Consider the following 25,434-nt stretch of genomic DNA (forward strand, 5'->3'; position numbering starts at 1 on the left):
AGAAACTGTCACCAGGACCTTGTGTTATATTGCAAATAGGGAGTTTTTATTTCGAAAGCTCTTGAACTGTATGACAAAATACAGTGACAAATTACGTGGCCCACACGTCTCTCCTCACACAGAACGGGGGTCCATTCCAGGAGGCATCCCTGGTTTTGCAACCCTGAATCGGATAAAGGGGTTGGAAAACGAAGGGATGGAATGAGATTAAAATGTGTGTGTGTTCCTGTAAGGTTGAACCGGTTGCTGTTGACAGTTGGTAGGGGGGATGTCAGAGGTTGGTTAAGCCACTGTGGTATGCTCCCGTAAACAGATTCAAACCCAAGACGCAAAGCCGCCTCTGGACGAATCGCTTGGACGTGGACGGTTGTCTAAACCCGTCCGAACCGCTAACGTGACAAATCGTCTCCGGGAAAACGCCTCATAACCTGTGAAAGGATGAGCCCATCATGCCTCACTTTCGGTCAGTACTGCTGGCTCAAATGCACATCCGGGAGGATCCACCGCAGCTGTCTAGTTATCCCGGACTTCGGCGAGGTTCTTCCGGACAGTGGAGAAGCGGATGACCCTGACCTCGTTCACACACTGCTTCTGGTCGTCCCAGATGTACTCGGAAGAAAGCAGCTTGGTGGGCTTGTTGCATATCAGGTACTTGTTCAGGTGGCTCTCCTCCTGCCAGGCCGCCTCGATGTTGTTCCTCTTGTCCACCAGCAGGTTCTCCTGGCAGGTCTTGACCAGCCAGTACACGTCGTCGATGAGCCCCCCGAACACGGCCACCTGGAAGTAGAAGTCGCCTCGGTTGAAGGGGATGTAGGCGGTGGGGGCCGGCCGGCGCTCATAGGGGAACTGGTCCCGGTGACTGTAATAGAACCAGGCGCCCCCACGTGGTTCTGGAAGTGCATGTCCATGTAAATATAATGGGCTCCCCCCGGATCTGCTCCTCGATGGTCTTCCGGATGATCTCCATCCTCCTCAGGGAGATCTCCTGCCAGCGGTCGAACTTGGGCACCCAGATGGCGGTGAGGTTCCTCCCGGGGGCCAGGGACACCTTCGGCACCTCGCCCGGCTGGTCAGTGAAGACGTAGTAGTGCACCCGGAACCCCACCAGGTAGTGCTTCTCCGCCGACTTGAGGAACCCCTTCAGGAAGCGCATGTACCTGGGAAAAGAGGGAGGATGGTTCGGGAACAGAGGGGACGTGGTGGTTAGTCTTTGCTTCCTCACGGTGATGGGGCCCTGGGGTGCTATTTCGCATGATCTCACCCTGGGTTAGAGTGGGTTTCCTCTGGGTGCTCCGGCTTCCTCCAACAGTCCAAAGACGTGGTGGTGGGTAAATTGGTGTCTGGGGAAAATTGGCCCTGCTATGAGTGTGTGTGTGAGCGTCTGTCTATGCGTTTGCCATGAGATGGACTGGCGTCCCATCCAGGTTGTAACCTGCCATATTCCCACTGCTTGCCTGGAAACCCCACTCTTTTTTCTCTACCCCTCGGAAGAGATATTTTCCCTTTCCAGGGCCTTTTCAATAGCGGATCCTAAATTTCAGCCCTGCTAGAGATTTTTCCTGCCGACTCCTTTTTCCAGGCATTTTTGAGAGCTTGCCTATACGAAGTGAAATATATTCAAAAATCAACATCAAGAGTTTAGCCCCCCCCCCCCCCAGAGCCAGTTAAATGTGCCAGCCTGAATTTGTGTTTTACTAAAATGGTTTACCCCTCAGCCAGTGGTTAAGGAATCCAGAAGTGAATTGCATCGACCTCTCTTGCCCTTGAGTGAACTTGTCTTGCACATAAAAAGCTCATGAACACGTAACATTTTCGACAATAATAATGCGGTACAACAACAATGCAATACCATAATACAAAACATTCAATGGCACCGCTCAATCAGAACTTCAGTACCATTAATAATAATAATAATAATAATAATAATAATAATAATTGCTTACACTTAAATAGCACTTTTCTGGACACTCCCTAACTCTTCACAGGTAATGGGGAATCCCAGTACCACCACCAATGTGCAGCCCCCACCTGGATGATGCAACGGCAGCCATAGTGCACCAGAAAGCTCCCCCACACACCAGCTCTCAGTAGGGAGGAGAGCAGAGTGATGAAGCCAATTCACTGATGTGGATTATTAGGAAGCCATGATTGGTAAAGGCCAATGGGAAATTTGGCCAGGACACCGGGGTTACACTGCTACTCTTTTCGAGAAACGCCCTGGGATTGTTAATGACCACAGAGTCAGGACCTCAATTTTACGTCTCATCAGAAGGATGGTGCCTTTTAACTGTATAGTGTCCCCCGTCACTATACTGGGGCATGAGGACCCACATGGACAGCAGTGTGAGCGCCCCCTGCTGACCCCACTAACACCTCTCCCAGCAGCAGCCTCAGCTTTCCCAGGAGTCTCTTCTCCAGGCTCACACCTGCTGAGCTCCAGTGGGGTTGCCAGTTGTGAGTTGCAGAGCGATATGGCTGCTAGCATTAGATTTGAATCAAACAATTAGCTTGTGAAGAGTCTAAAAATGACAGTAGTAATAAGAGGCCAGCCTCTTTTTGTTTTAGTGTTCAACAATAGAACGCTTTTAGTTAGAAAGAAAGTAAATGTTCTCTTAGTCTTGATACAGGGGATCTGGAACAGTGCCTCCTCCCAGAGTGTAGGAGAGCACATTCTAAAAGAAGTCACGGATACAGAAGACATATTTCTGTTAAGTACTCTTTGTGATCAACACGTCTTACTTGCCGACCGCGAAGACAGTGGTTGCTATTGTGAGATTGAGGGGCTTGTTGATGCTGTCGATGATCAAGGGGTCAAAGGTCCCATCCCAGACGATAGGAGCCAGCCAGGGGGTGACGGTCAGCATGTCTCTCATCCTGGGACACGAGCGAGAGGCGATCAGAGATCTGGAGACCCCAGTTCCAGCTGGCGCCTCATTTTCACTTATGATCTCAGGGATTGAAAACCAGGAGGTGACGGTGTTATGACACAGATGGGATGGGAGACCTCCTGGGAAAAACTAAGGTTGCTGCTGGAAAAGGTGTTAGTGGGGCCAGCAGGGGGTGCTCACCCTGCAGTCCATGTGGGTCCTAATGCCCCAGTAAAGTGATGGGGACACTATACTGAAAACAGGCGCCATCCTTCGGATGAGACGTAAAACCGAGGTCCTGACTCTGTGGTCATTAACAATCCCAGGGCGTTTCTCGAGAAGAGTAGCGGTGTAACCCCGGTATCCTGGCCAAATAACCCATTGGCCCTTACCAATCATGGCCTCCTAATAATCCCTCTCTATGAATTGGCTACATTACTCTGCTCTCCTCCCCACTGAGAGCTGCTGTGTGCTGAGCAGACTGGAGAATCATCCAGGTGGATGTTGCACATTGGTGGTGGTTGTGGGATTCCCCATTACCTGTAAAGCGCTTTGAGTGGAGTGTCCAGAAAAGCACTATATAAGTGTAAGCAATTATTATTATTATTACTGACCAACAGATGGAGCTGGGCATCGTTAAATCTGTGTGAGCTGGGATTGCATTCATCACACATTTAAGTCGTGCTGTTGTAGTGACAGGCAGGGCATGTTACTTCTCCTTGATCCAGCACAAAACGCTTGTCCAGTCTTGCTCTGTGACACTGTTAGGACATCAGGGAGGTAAATCTGTCTCGCTAACAACACCTCTCATCCGCTTCATGGGACTGTTATTAGGGAGCGGAGCACTGCTCCAGCTACAGCGTTCAGGGGAACGTTTCTGCAGGTCTTTCCTCCCGGCGGCTGTCAGGGTGTATAACGCTGCCCTAGGCTAGGACTGTTAGCCCTTCATCTGCTCATCTATGGACAGCATGTTACACTCATGCGCTTTGTGACACTGCATCAATATACATAATTTATACATTTTATACATAATGTTTTCTGGACATTTTGCACATCTTTTATTGCTTTACAGTGTCTATAAACATATTTTGCACACACCAATTTTGTCAACTTTATTTATTTTATTTTGAATTCTACGTACTTATTTAATTATTCTAATGCTGTGGTTATTCTGATTTTAGCTTAGTCTGATCCTTGCTTTTCTTGGGCTGGGCTGCTGTAACGCCTTAATTTTCTCTTTGGGGGTCAATAATGTCGTGTCTTACTTTGAAAGATCTCCAGCAACAGAAATTGACAGTCATACGGTTGTCAGATATACAGTCCACACAATTATTGGGACATCGATGTCCAAAACATTTCCTCTTTACAAACAAGAACTGTGTATTTGTCGTCTTTAGTGTGAGTGATATAGTAAGTAAACTGCTATATGTATTTTATTTTGGGGATAATTCCATTCGTGCAATAAGATGTCTGGACTACATTCCCCAGAATCCTCCAGGGGATGAAGGAGCTGCTGCTTTTTTTTTTAACCTGGTTTTAGTCCCCTTGCCAATTGTCTTCCCAAAACTGGTCAGATGACTAAGGGCAGCACTTCCTTAACCTACAGATTACTGGGAAATGTGGTCCAAACTGGGCTGTGCTCTTACAGTACATCTAGTAGACATTTGGGTCCAGGCCAGTGATTATAAGTACTGGAGCTCTGGCATATCCCCCTTAACTGGTAGCATGGAGAGCCCACACAGACTACATTCCACCCTGGTGATTAAAGATCGGCAAGCTACACAGTTACTAAGGCCCATGATATCAATAACTGATTCACTTAAGACATTACGTGCCCATTACCCAAAGACCACTATGGAACGCTATTCAAATCAGGGGATGGAATGCAACTGATGGAAAGAATACGATACAAAACTTTAGAGCAGACATCACTTGAAATTCATTATTGACTGGAAGCCAGTGCGGGGATGCGAGGACTTGGGTTATTCTGAAGTAAGGTATAAGACAGCTCCAGAGATAACAAACAGAATCATTGTCGTAGAGAGGTACTTCAAGATATGTTCACCTACTTCCCGACTGGATTAAAAAGGGATAAATCTTAAGACAAGCGTTTTACGTAAGACATTGTCAAAATCTGTACTCTTATAGCATTAAGGGAGAGACTATACAACCATTTTGTCCCCATCCGGACCAACGCATAAACTACAGTTAACAGTTCACTTTTCATTTCCATAAGCAAACTATTTTTAAATGTTTCTCCAAGTACTGAAAATGCAAATGTTCTCCAATATCTTCGAAATACAACCATAAAGTTTGTTTTCACAACAGCACAACTTGTTTGCAAGAAACAAATCAATTGCATAATATTGACAACAGCGCTTCAGACAGAAACTGCACCGTGGGCGTATTATAAATCAAAATCAAAACATAACACCAATGTTATTTTCAACATCCCTTGGAAAAAAAAAGCACATTTCTAGAGTAAAAACTAACTTTACATGCTAAAGAAGCACACAATAAAAGTTTTTTTCAACTGGCTAAGGAGAAGGCTGATATAACAAGTAGAAATATTTATTTCACATATTTGGAAGGCAGAGAAAATCCTTCCAAGACCAGTCTTCATTAAAAAAAATCACACACAGAATTCTTTAGATTTGTTCAATAATCTCGGTTATTTTTTCATCTAAGGCAGCAAACACACAAGAGAAGACCTGGAAAGATAAAATTATATCCTAGGTGTGCCACAACTTGCAAAACTGACTTTTGAAAAATGTTTTTCCCCCCGTTTTTGTTCTGGATATTTTTATCCGGTGTTTCTGGCTAGATGTCCAAGGGGGTCCCTTCAATTCAAGACCCTTGCCAGGCCTGTTCTGTGTATCCTTTCCAAGTCAAAGTTTGCTGGGCCTGAAATCCCATTTCTGAGGTTTTAAACAGTTCAAACTGAACTTGCTAATGCATTTTCATGTGTGTGTTTTCATTTGGTGCTTCCAAGTCAAATCATTCTAACAAGTTAGTTCACAAGATAACGTGGGGTTGAACTGATTTATTAAGGATTCTTTTATGATTTAAAGATGACTTGACTTTTACCACAAACTCACTGGAAATGTTTCTCAAATGGATGAAAGACAATACCTACCCCTCTGGACTGACATTAATCCCTGGAATGTTGTTCCAGTATTTCCTACTGTATTTGGGAGGGGCACTAAGAAAAATAGAACGGAGAAGAGCTGTTATTATCGAGAAGCCCTTAATAAAAGGAGTTTAAAAGGCTTTCTTTTTAAATTCTCCCAGGCTTTGAAGTACAACCATGTGTGGAGCAGAACAGGTGCTGGGAAGTAAGTTTTTTTATGCAAAAGTATTCAACATAATTCCAAAGATTTGTATCTAAACCTGGGCAGCATGCTGGCACTGCTTCAGAGGGCTGAGGCTTTGAGTTCAGTTCCTGAAGCACTGTTTGCGTGGAGTTTGCATGTTCTCCCTACATTTCGTAGGCTTTCCTCCCACTGCCCAAAGACATAGCAGTAGGCCAACTGGCTTCTGGGAGAAGAGGTCCTGGTGCGAGTGTGTGTGCGCATGTTTGCGTGTGTGTGTGTTAATGTGTGCTCTGCAATAGACTGGCGGCCTTCTAGAGTGGATCCTACCTTGTGCCTGTTGCTTGCTGGGATAGGCTCTGGCTCTTCCATGACTCTCGAATGACCTAGACATATATGTCATGAATCTTAAAAGGTCTTGATAGGAGCATCGCTGAAGTATACTTACCATGCAATACGACTCAGAATCGCTGGAGGTTTAGTGCCTAAATATCTGTGGATGAAACAATATCAGATATTCATTACAAATGTGGGGATGAACCCTTTAACATCATGTTTTCTAAACCTTATAACTCCTGTTCCTGTATCTCCTGCTATATCACGTGGAGGAAGACCTCATACTGTACGCAGCAGCACGTGGTCACACTCATGAAGATAATCCAAATCATGCAAAGTGCCTTTCTGTTCAAGTTCCCATTCAACGCTCTGAGGATTTTCCTGTACAAACAGGCTCTTAACTGAACGTGGCAATGTCAGTGTACATCCTTGGATCATGAAGTCATACTGTACTGTACACAGCAGTGTGTTCGGGAAAGATGGGGGTGTCGCAAACTCGCCTTCGAGTTCCCCCGAAGAGTGATGTGATGCAGCCCTTCCTGCTCACTAGTGCCTGTGATGATTAAGGCAATGTGAGGTACGGAGGAATAAGTCCAGGTTGTGCAGCAGACATTACACCACAGAAATGTTCCAACGTGATCTGCATGCAAAGTTAACAAATACGCAGTATTTGTGGGCAAAACCGACTGGAAGTCGAAAGGAGTATTTGTACTGGATCAAAAAGAGACAGATCCACAAGCCTGCTTGTTTACAGTGTCACAGGGCCGCTTCACCTCACCGGACATTTTGTTGCCTCGTTCTGAATCACAGAACATGGCGCTGGGCAGACCTGGAAATGTGATCTATTTTTTAGCTTTTCCAAGTTACTGTGCAGATGTTTTTTTTTCAATTTGAAATGCACTCATCCCTCATCCACGCTGTATATTTCTAACCCCAAACTATAAAAACAGCGTTGCCCGCTCCTCTTCAAAGGGATAACTGGGGCCAGGTGGGTCAATAAAACAACCTTTATAAAGCCATCAGGACTGACTTAGCTCAGCCCTGCTGGATATAAAACTCACTTCAGCTCTCGTCTTCACCATGACCTTCCCAGCACTACTGACTCAACCCTACAAACACAGACGCACTCAGAGGATAACACACATATCTTCACAACGAGCAGCTAACTTCTTCTCAGAACTACATAACACAGGGAAAAAAAGCCAAGAAGGAGCTGAACAACCATTGCCAATTTCCATCCTATGTCACGCCACACAGATTCCCATCATGCTTCACCCTTGTTCAGGCCATTCTGATCATTTGAATTTCTTTATGTACCCAATCACTAGGACTTTGTCTCATGAGGTCTAGAGGTCTTTCCTTCCCTATTCTTTAGTCTATTGGAAAGCACAGCTTGAGTGTGATGCATTTTGGCTTAATCCCATTTCACGTGACCACGTGCAAGAATCTGAATAATTCGGTGTATGCAAAACAAAACGTTTGAACGCTTTCAGTCTTGATTTTGATTCATCACCCATTTGTTTAGTGAGGCAGCTCATGCAGAATGGATTACAAAAGAATGCCTTTAGGGATTTTTATGCTTACTATGGCACTACATAATCATTATTAATTGTTCTATTATCCTTATCTTATCACTTTCAGACACATTTTGTGTTAATGTGTCTGAAAGAAAGAGGATTGGAAGGCAAAGCACTTCAAGCAACATTCCAGGGAAGCACTTCAGTCAGCCAACTCATAAGAGGCAACTATAATCTCATTTCTCCAAATTCATTGAGAGAGAAAACACAGACAACTTCTTTAAAATGAAAAGTGAAACACTGAGCAGGGGACAAAAGTGCAAATTGCAATGAAGAGCACTTGGGGACCGAGAACACGAGACACTTCTTTACACAAAGGGTGGTGAAGGTGTGGAACAAGCTGCCCAGCCACGTGGTTGAAGCCGATACCCTGGCTTTTCTCCAGACTCAGCTGGGTGAGGTCCTCCAGTCAGGACAGGAGGCTCTTCTGTACACAGAGGGGGGTGGGAGGGGGGAACAAGCTGCCCAGCTGCGTGGTTGAAGCCGATACCCTGGCTTCTCTCCAGACACAGCTGGTTGAGCTCCCTCCAGTCAGGACAGGAGGAATATTTTGCTCAAAGAAACGCCACTCAGGATGACCAAGAGGTGAATAGATTGTCTATGCCTTAGGCAAGAAAGAACAACCAGCACACCAATAGTCCCACCCACGGCTCTCTCACTGACACTGCAACACACCACCCACACAACCATAAACCACCGGGCGTTATCATTTGAGTAACTCAAGGTTACAAACACCCCCTCAGGGGGGTGGGGATCTGAGCACAAATGGAGAGCTGAAATACAGGAGAAAAACAGCCACGCAAAGGCAACATTCTGGCAACACTGTAACTAACACTGTAAATAACTAAGTTATTTGTCTTAGCCTATTATTTGTTATTTGTCAACGCATTGCAAAACTGTAACTTTTGGGTTGCGCAAGCAGGTAAAAAAATATATGATTCAGTGGTGCAGTTGCTAGCATTGCAACCTTAAATCACTGGGGGCTCTGGGTTGCATGTTCTCCCCGTGTCTGCATGGATTACCATGGGCTGCTCCAGCTTCCTCCCCGAGTTCCTGGACATGCTGGTAGGTCAATTGGAGTAATGTGTGAGTCAATATCGGTGCGTGCGTGCGTGCGTGTTGTAATATACTGGTGTCCTGTCCAGGGTGAACCCTGCTGGTACAGACTGCAGCTCCCCAACGACCGAGAATTGAAAGAAGCAGCTAGAAAAATGCATGGATGTACTGTCTGTAAGCCCATAAATACGAAGTAAAGTGTAAAGTGGTGATCTGTTAATACCGCCAAAGCATGAGTATTCTTTGAAATTCTTTTGACAAAATAGACAGTTTTCTCAATCTGGCCGCATCAACCACGGCCAAGCTATAAAGCAAACTCTGGGCTGTACGTACCCGAACGTCACTATAACCCCCAGGACAAATCCTGCCAGGGCACACTGCAAATACTTGGAGGTGGTGGTGGCCATTTCTCCTGCACAAAGAAACCGAAAATTTAAAAAAAAAGACTATGACTAAAGGAGGGTAGAGATGTCGGGTGTGATGTCACTGTGGCTCGGGTGTGATGTCAAGCCAGTGATGGACTGGCGTCACAGCAACCGGGTCTTTACCTGGCACGGCGCTTTACCTGCGGCCAACGGTGGGGGAAAAAAAAGGGGGAGACACACATCCATGGTCCAGGAGCTTTTTGAAGCCACTCCTTTCCGATCATTTGTGACAGAACGAGAAAGGCTCAGGTTTCGACTCAAGGGGTCAACATGGGGCGAGGTCATATCTGGCTCGCACGAAACAGAATTTCTACCTGAACGCCGATTTGCTGCGGCCTCGTACTGCGGGCCTCCGACAGAGTGAGCTGTATCTTCCAAAATATTCAGGCCCCCCGTACACTGGCAGCACCGTGAAATGTGATGTCAAGCCAGTGACCTTGCGGTGGACTGGCGTCACAGCAACTGGGTCGCCAATGATGTCATTGGCACGGTGCTTTACCTGCGGCAAACGGTGGGGGAAAAAAAAGGGGGGAGACACACATCCATGGTCCAAGAGCTTTTTGAAGCCACTACTTACCGATCATTTGTGACAGAACGAGAAAGGCTCAGGTTTCGACCCAAGGGGTCAATGTGGGGCGAGGTCACATCTAGCTCACACGAAGCAGGATTTTTACCTGAACGCAGATTTGCGGTCCCATACATTTTATTGACATTAATTTTGACTGACGGTGCCGGTCTTCTTCCTTCATTATCTACTGTTGAATTCCACTGCCCCTCAAGTGGAAGCAGGATTTTTACCTGAACGCAGATTTGCGGTCCCATACATTTTATTGACATTAATTTTGACTGACGGTGCCGGTCTTCTTCCTTCATTATCTACTGTTGAATTCCACTGCCCCTCAAGTCGGACTGTGCTGTTACCCCCTGTTCTGCTCCCCCTCTTCACCCTACAGTATATAAGGGGGGGGCACCCCAAACTTCGTTGCTCTCTTATGCCCCCTGGCCAGCTACAAGAGACTTGATTCAATTCACGATGCCTTATTGGCATGACCAATGAATAAGTCATTGTTGCCAAAACATACACAATTAACATAAGATCTACAGACAAGAGACTTCAAGAGACTCTCTCTCTGCCTGCAGTCTCTCTCCTTCCTTATGGACAGCAGCCATATCACCCTGTAGCTCCCCCAGCTGGCTGCCCCCCACTCGAGCTCAGCAGGTGAGAGCCTGGCCAGTCCCTGGAGGGAAGACTCCTGGGAAAGCTGAGGCTGCTGCTGGGAGAGTGGTTAGTGGGGACAGCAGGGGGCGCTCTCCCTGCAGTCTGTGTGGGTCCTGATGCCCCAGTATAGTGAAGGATGAGACGTAAAACTGAGGTCCTGACTCTCTGTGCTCATTAACAATCCCAGGGTGTTTCTGGAAAAGAGTAGGGATTTTACCCCGGTGTCCTGACCAAATTCCCCCCCTGTCCTTTACACATCATGGCCTCCTAATAACCCCCCTCTCTGAACTGGCTTCATTCCTCTGCTCTCCTCCCCACTGAGAGCTGCTGTGTGCTGAGCGGGCTGGAGCATCATCCAGGTGGGGCTGCACACTGGTGGGGTTGGAGGGGATCCCCATGACCTGTGAAGAGCTTTGAGTGGAGTGTCCAGAAAAGCGCTATATAAGTGTAAGCAATTAATAATTCTCTCTTCCTCTTGAATAGCACACTGCTGTAACTCAAAGGGCAATAAACCTCCAGCCTTCAGAGCCTGTATGACGTATCTGTGACGCCATCCTCCTCATGGCTTTGAGGCCGAATCGCCACAGTGCCCTTGTCTGCATCCTTAAAGAAATCCCAGAAACCCCAGCACCGCTTGGGTGCTTAAATCTCCCTCATGTCCGTTAAATTGGGGGGGGGGGGCTCCGTCTCGGCTGACCTCTGACCCCAGAAAACCAGTGCGTTTGGGTGTTTTGCATTCGGATTTCGATATCCCTGCAGGATTTCTGGCTTGTGCAACATTGATTTGTGGGGGGAACAAGTTACTGTTCGGATAAAAGAAAGTGTTACACTGGAATTTGAATAACACAGAAATGTCCCAACGTGATCTGCATGCAGGGTTAACAAGCAGTATTTGTGGGCAAAACCATCTCGATGTCCAGAGCAGTATTTCTACTGGATTAAAAGAGATGGATCCACAGACCTGTGTGTTTACGGTTTCACCTCACCGGGAGTTTTGTGGCCTTCGCGGAACCTGGTCTTTACCCATCATGGCCTCCTAATAACCCCCTCTCTGAACTGGCTTCATCCCTCTGCTCTCCTCTCCACTGAGAGCTGCTGTGTGCCTGGGGCGGACTGGAGCATCATCCAGATGGGGCTGCACACTGGGGGGGGGCTGGAGCTGTCCCCGTGACCTGAAGAGCTCTGAATGGAGAGTCTAGAAATTGCCTTGTTCTGAATCGCAGAACACGGCGCTGCGCAGACCTGGAGATTCAGTCTGCTTTGTGATGTAAACGGGAAGTTTTACAAGTTACTGTGTAAATTTTGCTTTTATTGTGGTCTAGACTTTCGATGCTGATTCTCTCTAAGCCAGAAACATAAAACTAGCATTGTAGTCCCCCTTTAAACCAAAGACAGCTTTATCATGTATTAACAAAGCTCCTGATACAGGGGAAATCAACAGATCCCAGCGATTACTTTAACGCCTTTGGTTAGGTAGTAACATGTAGTGCACGCAATGTGTACAAGATGAAAGGGGCAAAAACTGTGTATGTTGCATTAGAGATGAGACTAGATGGGTCTTGTATCGGCTGAGAGAGAACCCGGAGCCCACACATCCATCGTGACTTCCACAGCACATTCAACCCAACCCTGAAGTTGAGAAGAGCTGGAGAAGGAATGATGGTCGGGCTTTTGACACCTTTTTACAGTATAGTGTCCCCCGTCACTATACTGGGGCATCAGGACCCACACAGACTGCAGGGTGAGCACACCCTGCTGACCCCACTAACACCAGTCCATTACAAACAGACTCACACCAGAGCCCCGTTTTCCCAGAAGTCAATTAACCCCACCAGCCTGGCTCTGGACTGTGGGAGGAAACTGGACCACCTCGAGGAAACTCAGGCCAACAATGGGAGAACATGCAAACTCCACACAGACAGCCCTCTGAGTCAGGACCTCGGTTTTACATCTCATCTGAAGGACAGCACCTGTTTACGGTATAGTGTCCCCAGTCACTATACTGGGGCATCAGGACTCACCCAGACCGCCGGGTGAGCACCCCCTGCTGGCCCCACTAACACCTTTCCCAGCAGCAGCCTCAGCTTTCCCAGGAGTCTCCCCTCCAGGTACTGACCAGGATCCCACCTGCTGAGCTCCAGTGGCTGCTGGCCATACAACGCCCTGAAAGTCTGTGGAATTGAACCCAGGCTCTCATCGACCACAAACCAGCGCGCTACACTACAAGCTACGGCGCCTGGTGGGCTTGAAACACCCATCTTTTAACTAACAGGCGAAAGCACTAACCAAGTGCGCCACAGAGGCCCAGACCAATACGCCCCCAACGGGATCAGGAACAGAGGCAGGAAGAGGAAACAAAAGGCTGGAGAGGCAAATCGTTACACCTGAATAAGGCAACAGGCCGAAACCAGAAATGATTGCTTTGGGGAGTGGAGAGGCAGAGTATCTGTGAGGGTTTTGGGGTGGATGTGCTTAATTTTCTGGATTTAGCTAGGATCTTCGTTGGGCAAGATGACATGCCAAAAGGAATTCAGGGTTACAAGCACAGCGGGTCATCTGTCTGGCTCTTGGTCGGATGAGAGGGATAGCGACAGAAAGCACTCCCGCTTCTGACTGGGGAGAAATATCAAGGTTAGCTGCGAAAAGAGATCTTTGCAGGACACGTATGCAAAATCCACTAACAGCGGATAACAAGCCTTGACGTTCTAAATGCATGAAGCAGGCACTTGATAAAAACTGCCTAATGCGGGCAGTATTTCTAAGGTGGGGGGAAAAATGCTGTCTTAATCACATCTTTCACATATCAGGAGACAAGAGAGGATCGAGTGCGAGTCACAGATTTCTGGCTACAGATATTGTCTGGCGGGCCTTTTACTTCTTAACGATCAACTTCGCCGCGCTTCAAGGGATATCAAACATCTTGGAGGTGTTTTAAACCTTGCTCCTGATCTGCTGCTTTATAAAACTAGCTCCTTCATTTTCATTATTGAATCTTTGCTTTGAAATTCACTACTACAATTTATTCTGAAATCATGAGAACCCCTAGTATTGCACACAGATGGGAGGCCACTTTCATGGTGTGGCTTGTGAAGATAATTTTGTGCACATAACTGAGGTATGCCAATACAAAGAGTTAGAATCATGTGTTTCTTTCATATGCTCTATTTATTTTTGGGGTTTTTACTTTGAATGCGTGGAGTGGGTTGTGGACACTACCTAAATATGAATTGCCGGTTCAAAGGCTTGTGGCTACAAGTAATGAAATGGGAAGAGCACTGCACACATCTTGTAAAATCCACTGAGCGTTGAATGTGCTCATGAGGCCCGAAGGAAATAGATTCTAAAAAGCGTCAAATACCTTTGCAGGGCTCTGTATATCAGACTGATCACAAGGAAAAACAGGAAGAATGATGTAGTTAATAATGGCAATAAAGTAACAAAACAGTAAAAACTAGCAACAACGAAGCAAAAGGAAATTTTGCCCTGAATGTTACTGGTTTCTTTAAACAGAACCACAACACTATCCCATAAGTCCTCTGCCTCCTGCTAGCACTTTTGCTGGGGTTTTTTTTTTGCAGTCTTGAGAAAAGCTGAAAAATGCACCCCTTTCTAGACCAATAGCACTGATCCAACAACGTAAAAATGAATCCTAAAAGGCTGTCCAGGAAGGATCCACACAAACCGCCAAGAGAGCCACACAACTCACCTGATGATGGGACTGGAGGGGACAGAATTGTGGAAGAGCGTCTCCAAGCCCCTAAACAACAGCAGCTTTGGTCCCCTTATGAGCAAACGGACCAGGAACAGGAACAGGAATAGAGACCACAGCCCAGGAGCTGAAAAACGAAATCACATAGGGTTAATGGTTAACCCGCTAGGCAGGGGCTACGCCTCGTGTTGTGGCAACAAGTCAGGTTGCTCTGAAGATTCGTCATCTCAAGTGGAAACCAGGGCAACAGTGGGTAGCGCTGCTGCCCCCCAAGTTCAACCGGTTGTCTGTGTGGAGTTTGTGTGTCCTCCCCATGCCTGGCTGTCCTACACCGACAGGCTGGAGGAACTGAGTCCCTTTAGTCTGAAGGGAGTGTCCCACACCGACAGGCTGAAGGAACTGAGTCCTTTTAGTCTGAAGGCAGTGTTTCACACTGCCAGGCTGAAGGAACTGAGTCTCTTTAGTCTAAAGGCAGTGTTTCACACTGCCAGGCTGAGGGAACGAAGTCTCTTTAGTCTGAAGAGAGTGTCCCACACTGACAGGCTGGAGGAACTGTGTCTCTTTACTCTGAAGGCAGTGTTTCATCTTTGACAGGCTGAAGGAACTGAGTCTCTTTAGTTTGAAGGGAGTGTCCCATAATGACAGGCTGGAGGAACTGAGTCTCTTTAGTCTGAAGGGAGTGTCCCATAATGACAGGCTGGAGGAACTGAGTCTCTTTAGTCTGAAGAGAGTGTCCCACATTGCCAGGATGGAGGAACTGAGTCCAGTGATAACAGGCTTCCCTGTCTGTCGGGGCAGTGAACAGTTTCTCAGACAGGTGCTGGTTACAGGATCTCTGAAATCGGCTCCGACCTACCATGCTGCCACGGCGACGGTGCGCCACCCAGTGAAAGTGGCGGCCTGTCCCTGGACTGAGGGCAGAAACTGGAGCGCCTGGAGGAAACCAGGGAGAGAACATGCAAACTCCACACAGAGAGCACCCCACACCCCAGGTCAAGCACTGTGAAGCAGCAACGCCCGACGATGCGGAAGGGCTTTTCCAAATGAGCGTGCAACTCACACTGGTGCCCAGGAAGGCCTGCTACCGGAACGCAACCTCATTTTCTTAATGTAGTTTATTCGAAGCAGTTCACAGGAGCTGGAGGTGAGGACTGAGCGGGGGTCCAGCGTGCGAGAGTGATGTTGTGTGTGTGTGTGTGTGTGTCTGGATCGTTGGGAGCGCCGTCTGATTTGTGTATTTGCTAAAACAAGAGGACGTGTCTGTGTGTGCGTTCGACTCTGTGAGGGTGCAGTTCTAACTGTCTCTCTACAACGCATGAGGGGCTTAATCTGCCTCTGAGAAGCTGGCTTTTCAGAAGAAAATTCATTGAAAAGGCACAGCCTGGCCCTCTTCTCTCTCTCCCGACGTATAATGCGTGTTACACACTGAGGGGAGAAGCTGGTGTTTTCAGCTGGAACCCAAATGCATCTTTGATTTATGGTGTATTCAACGCAGACGGAGCCCTGTGATACTGTATCGTAGGAATCAGAGATGAAGGATAAGCCGTTTAAAGAAATCAGCTCAGGAGTTGCCGAGTGTGAGAGAGGTGGGGGTGCACATCACATTTGTGAACGGGTAAGGCTTGTGTGTTTTTATCCTGACTTATCTTTATCAAGCTCGTTTGCGTGTGTGTGTGTGTGTGTGTGTTTGTGTGTGTGGAACTCTGTTCAGGCCTACGTTTGTAACCGTGTGGGTCTTCTGTGTAGGTGGGGGGGCTGAGCCTGTCTCTGAGAAGCTGGGTCTTCAGAAGAAAAATGAATTAAAATGCAAGGCCTCGCCCTCTTCTCTCACTCTTGATGCAGAACGCTTGTTTCACACTGAGGGATGAAGCTGGTGTCTTCAGCTGTAACCCTAGCTATTTATACAAACGGCTCTTTTATGAAAAGCAGCTCTAGGCCTAGACAAGAGGAACAGATAAAACAAATCTTGGATTTATGGCTTATTCAAAGCAGACTGAGTGCTGCTATACTGTATGTAGGAGCCAGAGATGAAGAATGAGCTATTTATGGAAATCAGGAGTGTGAGAGAGGGAGTGTGTGTTTTTCCTCCCAACAGAGAAGGCTTGTGGTTCTTTCTGCTTTTCTGCACAGGCTGCCAGCATGAGTGCGTGTTGGGTTCTTGGTTTGAACGCTCGAATTGTCCGGCTGGAGTTTTTTGTTCCTATTGGAGGCCATATTTCTGCACAAGGTGCTCGCGGCTGTCTCTGTGCGGGTGTGTGTTTGTAATGACGTGTGCGCGCCTCTCTGTTTCAGTATAAAAAATGCATTTAAGACATTCAGCCTTTTTATGTTCCTTATATTCTTTCCTTGTTGACAGTAATAACTAAGGTGGCTGCTAGAAGAGGTGTTAGTGGGGCCAGCAGGGGGCGCTCACCCTGCGGTCTGTGTGGGTCCTGATGCCCCAGTATAGTGATGGGGACTACACTGTAAACAGGTGCCATTCTTCAGATGAGACGTAAAACCGAGGTCCTGACTCTCTGTGGTCATTAAAAATCCCAGGGCTTTTCTCGAAAAGAGTAGGGGTGTGACCCCGGCGTCCTTGCCAAATTTCCCATTGGCCCTTACCAATCATGGCCTCCTAATAATCCCCATCTCTGAACTGGCTTCATCACTCTGCTCTCCTCCCCACTGAGAGCTGATGTGTGGGGAGCGTTCTGGCACACTATGGCTGCCGTCGCATCATCCAGGTGGGGCTGCACATTGGTTTTGGTGGAGGGGAGTCCCCATGTCCTGTAAAGTGCTTTGAGTGGAGTATCCAGAAAAGCGCTATATAAGTGTAAGCAATTATTATTAATTATAATGTAATAAGTCCATTATTTCTCATTTCACCACTCCATTGCAAGGCATACACAACACAAACACCAGGAACAATTATCCCAGAAGCCAGTTAACCTACCAGCATGTGTTTGGACTGTGGAAGGAAACCCAATTGAGCACAGGAGAACATGCACACTCCCCCCAGACAGCTCCCAAGAGTTGAACCCGGAATCCCCAGCAATACTAACCATCCCCAAGCTACTCCACAATCTGCATCCAGTCATGGCAAAAGACTCTTTCCTGTTACAATATTACCCTCAGTGGGTCTATATAACCCTGAGGAAAACCTTAGGACAACAGCTGGTTGGCCTCACAAGTTTCAGGAAGAGAGGGGACGTCATCAAGGAGCTCAGAAATAAGATCGGGAGGGACTGGAACTGTGGGATGGTAGAAACTTCAGTAAGGAAGTCAGAGTCGGTGTGCTCTTCAAGGACAAACTCAGACAGGAGAAATTGAGATCACTTCCCATTTCACTTATTAATAACAGGCTGCCCGCAGGCTCGGTGATTCTCAGCATGCACATCGGCACCACTGTGCAGCCCCAGAAGCGCTTGAACTTCAGTTCAGGATCATGCAAGACTGCAATCAACGTAAGCATCCTTCACATCCTTCACAAACTAAGAAAGCCAAAAGCATCAGGGAGTGTGTGTCTCACACTTCTCCCATCTGGGAGACACCTCTGTGCCCCTCAGGTGTAAAACCAACAGACTCAGGAAATCTTTCATCCCCACTGCAGTCACTCTCTTAAACCAAGCAGAGTAACTACCCAGTCTCCTGTTTCTTATCTCCTGTAACACCACTGTATTCTCTTCCCTATTGATGATGTGTATTTGTCATTGTTTGTGTTTGACTGTTTCCCCCAGGTGACACTAAAGCTTGAAATTGATGTTGTGAGCATTGCTCAGGACAGTCGTATTGGTCTCCATGGACAACAATTGACTGTAGTCTAGCAAGGGTGGATGAAAACAACTTTGCATTTTTTAGAGATCACAGCAATGGATTCATGAATACCACATCAGCCAAAGTAATTAACAAGAGTTCGTTTTGGCGCCTTGAGAGTCACTGGAGTCAGTGGGGAGATAGGGCGAGATCAGATGTCATATTTGAATGTATATCTCCAGTTATTTGAATGGACTGCCCTGGTCACAGGCGGCACAGAGAGTTTACATACTGAAAGAGGGGGGTAATTTGAGGTACGTGGGCTTTAAGTTCATTCGCCAGTTCTAAATGCGGCCTGCACCAGCCTTTCTGAGCACAAACTCTCTGCTCTCTTCTGTTAACTTGAAGGTTGCAACAGATCTTGCAGATGAGGGCTGTGTTAAAGGAGCCTGGATCACACCCAGAAATTGTCTCATTGATGAATTAAGGTGGCAAAACGAACTTGTCTTCTGGATGTCGGCTTTGCTGATGACACAGCTGTGTAATGTGGTGTCAGCTAAGATACACACCGGCATGCACGCACTCAGACCAGGGCAATATAATACACGCTATACATAACGTAACAGTGTAATAATATAGTGTGTGATCTCCTGTACCAACCTGAGGAACAGACAGTGAGCCCGTCTCTCAGTAATAATAATAATACAGTGTTTGATCTCCTGTCCCAGCCTGAGGAACAGACAGTGAGTCTGTCTCTCAGTAATAACAATAATACAGTGTGTGATCTCCTGTCCCAGCCTGAGGAACAGACAGTGAGTCTGTCTCTCAGTAATAATAATAATCCAGTGTGTTTTCTCCTGTCCCAGCCTGAGGAACAGACAGTGAGCCTGTCTCTCAATAATAATAATAATCCAGTGTATTATCTCCTGTCCCAGCCTGAGGAACTGACAGTGAGCTTGTCTCTCAATAATAATAATAATAATAATAATAATAATAATAATAATAATAATAATCCAGTGTGTGATCTCCTGTCCCAGCCTGAGGAACAGACAGTGAGCCTGTCTCTCAATAATAACAATAATACAGTGTGTGATCTCCTGTCCCAGCCTGAGGAACAGACAGTGAGCCTGTCTCTCAATAATAATAATAATACAGTGTGTGATCTCCTGTCCCAGGACAAGGAACAGCATGCCTGTCTCATAACAACAATAATTCTGCATTATGTGTAGATTCTGCTTTTTAAACTCCAACCCTAGCTCTGCCTCATTTAACCAGCCTGTTCATAACAGCAATCGTCGGGTTATGTAGCCCAATGCAAAATCATAAGAATAATTAAAATCATTTGCACAGAATTCCTTTTGGAAATTCCTACCAGGAAATAATCCATGAGTGCCCAGTGGTGCCATGGTTAGCACTTCTACACAGCACTGAGGCCCTGGGTTCAATTCTGAACTTGCGGTGCTGTCTGTGTGGAGTTTGTATGTTGGTAGGTTCATTAGCTTCTGAGAAACCTGGCCCTGGTGTAAGTGTGTCTGTATCTGTGTCTGTACGCATCCTGTCCAGGGTGTAATAATAATAATAACATCACTTTAGTAACCCTTTACAATTTCTTGTAATTCATTAGGAATGATCTTTTCACAGACCCCAGCTTGCTCACCATAAGACACACAGATAGGGAGAGAGCCTGGGTTCAGAGCACAGGGGCTGCCATTGTACGGTACCCCTGGAGCAGTTGGGGTTAAGGGCATTGCTCAGGAGCCCAAAGGAGTACGATTCTTTTGACAGCTGCAGGATTTGAACTAGCAAACCCTTCCAGCCACAGGCGTAGATCCTTAGCCACAGAGCCACTGCTCCTCCCCAAAATGTGTGAGTGTGTGCATCTGTGTATGTCCTGTGATGGACTGGTGTCCTGTCCAGGGTGTGTGAGTGTGTGTGTGTCCTGTGATGGACTGTGTCCTGTCCAGGGTGTGTGAGTGTGTGTGTGTCCTGTGAAAGACTGGTGTCCTGTCCAGGGTGAACAGGCCTTGCGCCTGTTGCTTGCTGGGATAGACTCCAGCTGCCCACTGTGACCCTCTACTTGATAAAGCAGTAAGAAAATGGACAGTAATAACCCAGAAAATAAAAAAACAAGACTTCCCCATTCCCTGCTATTAGTGTAAGCTGCTCTCTTTGTGAGGATAAAGGAAGCAAACACAAATTTGCATTTTTTTGCCTTTCAGCACATTTTCCTAAGCAAACGTTCCCGCAGAGTACTTAGCAACGTTTAAAACGACACTATGTCTAAGAAAACAACCTACAAAGTGCTCGGGGAACAAAATCCCTTTGCCTGTCATGTTCATGAGGGGGAGGCACGCTGATTTGAATGGTCTCTCTGTGACGCATCAAGCTGGAGGGGGTCTGGGTGTCACCTTTGTTGAACAGCCACGGGATCCCAGGCTTGCTGGATCCCAGAGGCTCAGAGGGAACAGGAGCAGGGGGAGGGGGAAAGAAAACAGCCTTCATCCCAGAGCAACGGACTGCATCCCACAGACCAGCAGCCTTCACCATAGGAGGAAGGAGTTTTAACACCGACTGAGGTGCGGGCGAGAACCAGGCTGCTTGTGGATGAAGCAGAAACACAGGAGGGATAAGAGACAGGCAGGTAGGAGGTAGGAGGAAGGGGGATTTTGTATACTGTGCACATACCGTTTACAGATGTTCAGGCGCATAGCTCAAAGGTGTTTCTCAAAATACGCTTGAGTGGAAAGCAATCCGGATCCAACCTTACTTACACCACTAAAGGAGGGCATTTTGCCTCTGGGCAATAAGACTGCTAAACAGCAGCACAGCAGCCATATCACCCTGCAACTCACAACTAGCAACCCACTAAAACTAAGCAGGTTAAGCAGGTGTGAGCCTGGTCAGTACCTGGATGGGAGACCTCTGGGGAAAAACATTGGTTGCTGCTGGAAGAGGTGTCAGTGGGGCCAGCAGGGGGTGCTCACCCTGTGGCCCATGTGGGTCCTAATGCCCCAGTATAACGACGGGGACACTATACTGTAAACATGTGCTGTCCTTCGGATGAGATGTAAAACCAAGGTCCTGATGCTCTCTGGTCATTAAAAATCCCAGGGTGTTTCTTGAAAAGAGTAGGGGTGTTATCCCAGTGTCCTGGCCGAATTTGCAAAATTGGAATGACTATTAAATTGTTAATGTGCGATTGTTTCTAGAGATGCAAAGTTCTGAGTCGTGAAGGACAGGTGTTCTTCTTTCATAAGGTTAGGAGCTGGACTGTTACGGAACGTAGTCACTTTTATTATAAATCAGTGTTTCTTTTATCAGTATTCTGTGCTACACTGAGAAATTCTAGTACCACTCAAGATGATCTAGAATTTGTTTCTGTACACTGTCCAAGTGTGAGCCTTTAGAAAACCGAAAAATGTAACATAGCCTGGGCAACAGGGCCCTAGTTATTGAAACAGGTTACGCATTCTCAGAGCAACGTGTGAGTAATTTGCCAAAACCAGAGATCACAATAGTGTCGTGAATACTCAGGACAAACACAACTACAAACTCAATCTGGACATTTGACTGAGACTCTTGAAATTTGACATTTTAGTTTCATACTTGCACATGAGTCCTAACAATTTTAGCTGTTCATCTCATTTTAGCACTAAGAAATAAAATATTAATTTTATGTGCAGTTTCTATTTTCTAAAACAAATGGCATTATTTATATATTTATTATTAAATTATTTTCATTATTAATTCGGAAATATTTTTGCTTGTATTTTCATCTTAACATGTTCATATGGACTAGAGTTCTGCCTCGTCACACTAAGCAGCACCTGACAGCTGTCTGACCCTTGCTAACAACTACAACATGGTGGAAACTGAAAGTAAATCGGAGGTCCTAAGTTCATCTCATAACTTGGTTCTAAAAGTGTAATAGAGATGTTGACACAAAAGGCATGATGCTAAGATGACAATCTAAATAGATACTTTATTGATCCCGTGATGGAAATTGCAGTAGGGGTTGTGTGACTGTCTTAATGCTTAACAGTGTTTAACATAATAGCTCCCTGGCTGAAAACCTAGCACCTCTTCCTCCACCTCAACTTCACCCTTGTAGCTGTCTCCCTGGTTCATTCCTCATGAAGGAGGTGGGTTGGGACAGTGCTGATCTTCAGTCGGTGCTCTCAGTTCCTCAGCCAGGCAAGCTAATCTCAAACAATGAAATATTAAGGAAGTATGCAATATCACCTGAAGACTACATTGACTTTATACCAATATGTATAGTGATGATAAATAAATGAAAATTATACTAACATTACAGTATTTATTCCTATATCAGCCTACTATATTCCCGGCCAACGCAAGTGTTTCTTTGGTGTTAGTGGGGCCAGTAGCGGGTGCTCACCCTGCGGTCTGTGTGGGTCGTAATGCCCCAGTACAGTGACAGGGACACTATACTGTAAACAGGCGCCGTCCTTTGGATGAGACGTAAAACCGAGGTCCTGACTCTCTGTGGTCATTAACACTCACATGGCGTTTCTCAAAAGAGTAGGGGTGTTACCCTGGCGTCCTGGCCAAATTTCCCATTGGCCCTTACCAATCATGGCCTCCTAATAATCCCCATCTATGAATTGGCGTCATTACTCTGCTCTCCTCCCCACTGATAGCTGGTATGTGGGGAGCGTTCTGGCGCACTATGGCTGCCATCGTATCATCCAGGTGGATGCTGCACATTGGTGGTGGTGGAGGGGAGTCCCCATTACCTGTAAAGCGCCTTGAGTTGAGTGTCCAGAAAAACGCTATATAAGTGTAAGAAATTATTATTATTATTACTCACTTGATACAAAAATCACGTTTGTTTTCACAGCAGTGAAACTGTTTTGGTCACAAACAAATCAAACCGATAGCTTTATGTCGACAACAGCACTTCAGACAGAAACCGCACAACAGGCGTATTATAAATATTTTGACCAGCAAACTCAAAACACGGCGCCACGGACTGCATATCGCAAGACACAAAACAACAGCATGTTTCATAAGCGGATACAACCGCACATGAATATTTTATCAAAGGAACGCATTATCTAATGTTGCCGTTTCTCCTTCAAAATACTGTAACGCCCTCGCCTGGTGGTGAGGAGGAAGCGCCCCTAGGCGCTCGTAGTACCGCTGGGCATGCTGGGAGTGGTAGCCGGGGAGAGTCTGAGGGTCAGCACGATGACCAGCGGCTGACCCTACCTGTGTAAATAATGTCCTAGTAATTCTAGTGCCCTGTGTAGTCCTGTAAAAGTGTAGTGTGTTGTTAGGTAATTACCACCCTAAATAAGTGTACGTGTTCTGTCAGTCTCCTCATGTGTTTGTAGATCCTGTGTTTGGTTTTGTGTGGCTGAAAATGAATAAAGCTAATGCTTGTTTGTTAATTGCGTCTTCACTCGTCCTTGTTCTGAAAAGAACCTGCAAACGCTACATTTGTGTCAGAAGCGGGCAGAATGGACAACTCGTGGCAGACAGTACCCGATTCTATTAAGCGCCGGCTGACGCTGGAAGAAACAGAACCCATCGATAGCGCACATAAGGAGCCTGAGCAACTCCTGGGTGCGATAGGTGGCCACAGCCCTTACCAGGGCTATTCAATAGTGGTCCCGCCGGTAGAATTGGGGCGACCGGCCGCTACTCCTGGTCAGCGAGCACCCCAGATAGAGGATACTCTCCCTGCCGGAGCCGATCAGCGATTCCCACACCCATCGTCGCGGGTGAGACCAGGTCGCTACAATGGGGAAGGGCCGTGGGAAATCTATGAGGCGCAGTTCCAGCTCGCGGCCCGGACGAATGGCTGGAGCCGGGCGGAGATGGTCGGCCACCTGGCGGCGGCGCTGGAAGGAGCGGCCTGCCAGGCGCTCCTGGACGTCCCAGAGGAGGACAGAGGCGAATACACGGCGCTGGCAGTGGCTCTCCAGCTGCGCTTCGGTGTGGAGGAGGCGCCGGACTTGATGCGGGAGAGGCTGGCCCTGCGGCGGCGCCAACCAGGAGAGCGACTGGGCCCGGTTGCCGCTGATGTCGCTTTCCTCGCCCGCCGAGGATACCCAACTTTTCCCCGGGAGGCGCAGCGGGAGATGGCTCTCCAGGCTTTTCTCAAGGCCCTCTCACCCGAGGAGCTGCGGCACCACGTGCAGCTGGCCGCGCCAACATCGCTGGAGCAGGCCTTGGCCCTTGCTACACGGGCTGAGGCCGTATTCGGGGTGGCTGGAAGCGCCAGCAGACGCAGTGCGCCCTGCCGGCTGACCGAGACGGCGATGGAGGGATCCAGCGAGGGAGAAGAGGAGCCAGCCCGGGCAGCGACCCCCGCGGGACAGCCCCGCACGCTGATTTGCAACCGCTGCGGGAAGAGGGGACACCGAGCCCGGTTCTGCCGGGCACCTGAACCTCGCACTCCTCGATCGGCGTCGGGAAACGGGAACGGGGCGGCTCAGCGTGGGGAAGGCCGCCCCTCGAACACCTCAACCCCCGCTCCAGAGAGCGCTGTTAAGACCGGCGCCCCTCACGCCACCGTGGGGCGAGTCGGCTGTAGCCGGGGCCTGTACCTCCACTGCAAAATCGAGGACCAACCCTGCCTGGCCTTACTTGACACCGGTTCATCGGTAACCCTACTCCGGCCGGGCGTCCTCCCCGACTGAGGGCACCAACCCCCCAGGATGGGAGGCCTCCAGCCTGCGGCTAAGAACCGTGACGGGACAGCTCGCTGCAGTCCGGGGGAAACAGGTGCTTGCCTTCCGTCTAGGTGCAGCGACGGTACGCCACCCCTGCTACCTCGCACCCATCCAGGAGGACTGCATTCTGGGGCTGGACGTACTGCAGCGAGTGGGGGCCAGTTTGGACTTGCCGGGGAGCGAGCGTGCCAGATCCTGCTCCCGAGTCAGCCGGGGGGCCAGACAAGGCGGCGGCGGCGGGGGCCGAGCGTTGCGTGGAAGCGAGGCGCGCTGTTGAGGATGTCTACCAGCGGAGCTGCGAGGGCCTCGATCAGGACCAGCGGCAGCGGCTCCAGGAGCTACTCGCCCAGAACGAGGATCTCTTTGCGGCGAGAGATGAGGACTGCACCCGCACTGCCCTGGTCCAACACGAGATCAACACCGGTGACGCTCGGCCCATCCGCATCCCACCGGGACGCATGATTCACGCCAAGCGGACCGCCGCCGAGGAAAAGATCT

At 47.9% G+C, this 25,434-nt stretch overlaps 1 pseudogene; it reads right to left on the reverse strand.

The window, feature by feature from the left end:
- Window positions 1-513: 513 nt before the first annotated feature.
- Window positions 514-24,418, reverse strand: LOC148809090 (globoside alpha-1,3-N-acetylgalactosaminyltransferase 1-like; annotated as a pseudogene).
- Between the last annotated feature and the right edge of the window lie 1,016 nt (window positions 24,419-25,434).

Source organism: Atractosteus spatula, unplaced genomic scaffold (genome assembly GCF_055471065.1).
Source record: "Atractosteus spatula isolate fAtrSpa1 unplaced genomic scaffold, fAtrSpa1.hap1 Scaffold_167, whole genome shotgun sequence".
NCBI classification, from domain to species: domain Eukaryota; kingdom Metazoa; phylum Chordata; class Actinopteri; order Semionotiformes; family Lepisosteidae; genus Atractosteus; species Atractosteus spatula.